The following is a 6,000-nucleotide window of genomic DNA, read 5'->3' as shown; positions in this document are numbered from 1 at the left end:
TATAACTGTCCACTACATTACAGTATGTTACAGTCCACTACATTACAGTATATAACAGTCTGAATGACAGTCCATTACAGTATATAACAGTCTGAATGACAGTCCACTACATTACAGTATATAACTGTCTGAATGACAGTCCACTACATTACAGTATATAACAGTCTGAATGACAGTCCATTACATTACAGTATATAACAGTCTGAATGACAGTCCATTACATTACAGTATATAACAGTCTGAATGACAGTCCATTACAGTACATAACAGTCTGAATGACAGTCCACTACATTACAGTATATAACAGTCTGAATGACAGTCCATTACAGTATATAACAGTCTGAATGACAGTCCACTACATTACAGTATATAACTGTCTGAATGACAGTCCACTACATTACAGTATATAACAGTCTGAATGACAGTCCATTACATTACAGTATGTAACAGTCTGAATGACAGTCCATTACATTACAGTATATAACAGTCTGAATGACAGTCCATTACAGTACATAACAGTCTGAATGACAGTCCACTACATTACAGTATATAACAGTCTGAATGACAGTCCACTACATTACAGTATATAACAGTCCACTACATTACAGTATGTAACAGTCCACTACATTACAGTATATAACAGTCTGAATGACAGTCCACTACATTACAGTATATAACAGTCTGAATGACAGTCCACTACATTACAGTATATAACAGTCTGAATGACAGTCCACTACATTACAGTATATAACAGTCTGAATGACAGTCCATTACATTACAGTATATAACAGTCTGAATGACAGTCCATTACAGTATATAACAATCTGAATGACAGTCCACTACATTACAGTATATAACAGTCTGAATGACAGTCCATTACAGTATATAACAGTCTGAATGACAGTCCACTACATTACAGTATATAGCAGTCTGAATGACAGTCCACTACATTACAGTATATAACAGTCCACTACATTACAGTATATAACAGTCCACTACATTACAGTATATAATAGTCTGAATGACAGTCCACTACATTACAGTATATAACAGTCTGAATGACAGTCCATTACATTACAGTATATAACAGTCTGAATGACAGTCCAATACATTACAGTATATAACAGTCTGAATGACAGTCCACTACATTACAGTATATAACGGTCTGAATGACAGTCCATTACAGTATATAACAGTCTGAATGACAGTCCACTACATTACAGTATATAACAGTCTGAATGACAGTCCATTACATTACAGTATATAACAGTCTGAATGACAGTCCACTACATTACAGTATATAACAGTCTGAATGACAGTCCATTACATTACAGTATATAACAGTCTGAATGACAGTCCACTACATTACAGTATATAACAGTCTGAATGACAGTCCATTACATTACAGTATATAACAGTCTGAATGACAGTCCATTACAGTATATAACAGTCTGAATGACAGTCCACTACATTACAGTATATAACAGTCTGAATGACAGTCCATTACATTACAGTATATAACAGTCTGAATGACAGTCCACTACATTACAGTATGTAACAGTCTGAATGACAGTCCATTACATTACAGTACATAACAGTCTGAATGACAGTCCACTACATTACAGTATATAACAGTCCACTACATTACAGTATGTAACAGTCCACTACATTACAGTATATAACAGTCTGAATGACAGTCCACTACATTACAGTATATAACAGTCTGAATGACAGTCCACTACATTACAGTATATAACAGTCTGAATGACAGTCCATTACATTACAGTATATAACAGTCTGAATGACAGTCCATTACAGTATATAACAGTCTGAATGACAGTCCACTACATTACAGTATATAACTGTCTGAATGACAGTCCACTACATTACAGTAAATAACAGTCTGAATGACAGTCCATTACATTACAGTATATAACAGTCTGAATGACAGTCCATTACATTACAGTATATAACAGTCTGAATGACAGTCCATTACAGTACATAACTGTCTGAATGACAGTCCACTACATTACAGTATATAACAGTCTGAATGACAGTCCACTACATTACAGTATATAACAGTCCACTACATTACAGTATGTAACAGTCCACTACATTACAGTATATAACAGTCTGAATGACAGTCCACTACATTACAGTATATAACAGTCTGAATGACAGTCCACTACATTACAGTATATAACAGTCTGAATGACAGTCCATTACATTACAGTATATAACAGTCTGAATGACAGTCCATTACAGTATATAACAGTCTGAATGACAGTCCACTACATTACAGTATATAACAGTCTGAATGACAGTCCATTACATTACAGTATATAACAGTCTGAATGACAGTCCACTACATTACAGTATGTAACAGTCTGAATGACAGTCCATTACATTACAGTATATAACAGTCTGAATGACAGTCCACTACATTACAGTATATAACAGTCTGAATGACAGTCCATTACATTACAGTATATAACAGTCTGAATGACAGTCCATTACAGTATATAACAGTCTGAATGACAGTCCACTACATTACAGTATATAACTGTCTGAATGACAGTCCACTACATTACAGTAAATAACAGTCTGAATGACAGTCCATTACATTACAGTATATAACAGTCTGAATGACAGTCCATTACATTACAGTATATAACAGTCTGAATGACAGTCCATTACAGTACATAACTGTCTGAATGACAGTCCACTACATTACAGTATATAACAGTCTGAATGACAGTCCACTACATTACAGTATATAACAGTCCACTACATTACAGTATGTAACAGTCCACTACATTACAGTATATAACAGTCTGAATGACAGTCCACTACATTACAGTATATAACAGTCTGAATGACAGTCCACTACATTACAGTATATAACAGTCTGAATGACAGTCCACTACATTACAGTATATAACAGTCTGAATAACAGTCCATTACATTACAGTATATAACAGTCTGAATGACAGGTCCACTACATTACAGTATATAACAGTCTGAATGACAGTCCACTACATTACAGTATATAACGGTCTGAATGACAGTCCATTACAGTATATAACAGTCTGAATGACAGTCCACTACATTACAGTATATAACAGTCTGAATGACAGTCCATTACATTACAGTATATAACAGTCTGAATGACAGTCCACTACATTACAGTATATAACAGTCTGAATGACAGTCCATTACATTACAGTATATAACAGTCTGAATGACAGTCCCTTACAATAGAGTATATAACAATCTGAATGACAGTCCACTACATTACAGTATATAACAGTCTGAATGACAGTCCATTACATTACAGTTTATAACAGTCTGAATGACAGTCCATTACAGTATATAACAGTCTGAATGACAGTCCACTACATTACAGTATATAACAGTCTGAATGACAGTCCATTACATTACAGTATATATATCAGTCTGAATGACAGTCCACTACATTACAGTATGTAACAGTCTGAATGACAGTCCATTACATTACAGTATATAACAGTCTGAATGACAGTCCATTACAGTATATAACAGTCTGAATGACAGTCCACTACATTACAGTATATAACAGTCTGAATGACAGTCCATTACATTACAGTATATAACAGTCTGAATGACAGTCCATTACATTACAGTATATAACAGTCTGAATGACAGTCCACTACATTACAGTATATAACAGTCCACTACATTACAGTATGTAACAGTCCACTACATTACAGTATATAACAGTCTGAATGACAGTCCACTACATTACAGTATATAACAGTCTGAATGACAGTCCATTACATTACAGTATATAACAGTCTGAATGACAGTCCATTACAGTATATAACAGTCTGAATGACAGTCCATTACAGTATATAACAGTCTGAATGACAGTCCATTACAGTATATAACAGTCTGAATGACAGTCCACTACATTACAGTATATAACAGTCCACTACATTACAGTATATAACAGTCTGAATGACAGTCCACTACATTACTGTATATAACAGTCTGAATGACAGTCCATTACATTACAATATATAACAGTCTGAATGACAGTCCATTACATTACAGTATATAACAGTCTGAATGACAGTCCATTACAGTATATAACAGTCTGAATGACAGTCCACTACATTACAGTATATAACAGTCTGAATGACAGTCCACTACATTACAGTATATAACAGTCCACTACATTAGAGTATATAACAGTCCACTACATTACAGTATATAACAGTCTGACTGACAGTCCACTACATTACAGTATATAACAGTCTGAATAACAGTCCATTACATTACAGTATATAACAGTCTGAATGACAGTCCATTACATTACAGTATATAACAGTCTGAATGACAGTCCATTACAGTATATAACAGTCTGAATGACAGTCCACTACATTACAGTATATAACAGTCTGAATGACAGTCCATTACATTACAGTATATAACAGTCTGAATGACAGTCCACTACATTACAGTATGTAACAGTCTGAATGACAGTCCATTACATTACAGTATATAACAGTCTGAATGACAGTCCATTACAGTATATAACAGTCTGAATGACAGTCCACTACATTACAGTATATAACAGTCTGAATGACAGTCCATTACATTACAGTATATAACAGTCTGAATGACAGTCCATTACATTACAGTATATAACAGTCTGAATGACAGTCCACTACATTACAGTATATAACAGTCTGAATGACAGTCCACTACATTACAGTATATAACAGTCCACTACATTACAGTATGTAACAGTCCACTACATTACAGTATATAACAGTCTGAATGACAGTCCACTACATTACAGTATATAACAGTCTGAATGACAGTCCATTACATTACAGTATATAACAGTCTGAATGACAGTCCATTACATTACAGTATATAACAGTCTGAATGACAGTCCATTACAGTATATAACAGTCTGAATGACAGTCCATTACAGTATATAACAGTCTGAATGACAGTCCACTACATTACAGTATATAACAGTCCACTACATTACAGTATATAACAGTCTGAATGACAGTCCACTACATTACTGTATATAACAGTCTGAATGACAGTCCATTACATTACAATATATAACAGTCTGAATGACAGTCCATTACATTACAGTATATAACAGTCTGAATGACAGTCCATTACAGTATATAACAGTCTGAATGACAGTCCACTACATTACAGTATATAACTGTCCACTACATTACAGTATGTTACAGTCCACTACATTACAGTATATAACAGTCTGAATGACAGTCCACTACATTACAGTATATAACAGTCTGAATGACAGTCCACTACATTACAGTATATAACAGTCTGAATGACAGTCCATTACATTACAGTATATAACAGTCTGAATGACAGTCCATTACAGTATATAACAGTCTGAATGACAGTCCACTACATTACAGTATATAACTGTCTGAATGACAGTCCACTACATTACAGTATATAACAGTCTGAATGACAGTCCATTACATTACAGTATATAACAGTCTGAATGACAGTCCATTACATTACAGTATATAACAGTCTGAATGACAGTCCATTACAGTACATAACAGTCTGAATGACAGTCCACTACATTACAGTATATAACAGTCTGAATGACAGTCCATTACAGTATATAACAGTCTGAATGACAGTCCACTACATTACAGTATATAACTGTCTGAATGACAGTCCACTACATTACAGTATATAACAGTCTGAATGACAGTCCATTACATTACAGTACATAACAGTCTGAATGACAGTCCACTACATTACAGTATATAACAGTCTGAATGACAGTCCACTACATTACAGTATATAACAGTCCACTACATTACAGTATGTAACAGTCCACTACATTACAGTATATAACAGTCTGAATGACAGTCCACTACATTACAGTATATAACAGTCTGAATGACAGTCCACTACATTACAGTATATAACAGTCTGAATGACAGTCCA

The sequence above is a fragment of the Salmo salar genome, chromosome 11, assembly GCF_965601325.2.
Source record: "Salmo salar chromosome 11, fSalSal1, whole genome shotgun sequence".
NCBI lineage: Eukaryota > Metazoa > Chordata > Actinopteri > Salmoniformes > Salmonidae > Salmo > Salmo salar.
Note: the sequence above shows the minus strand (reverse complement) of the source record.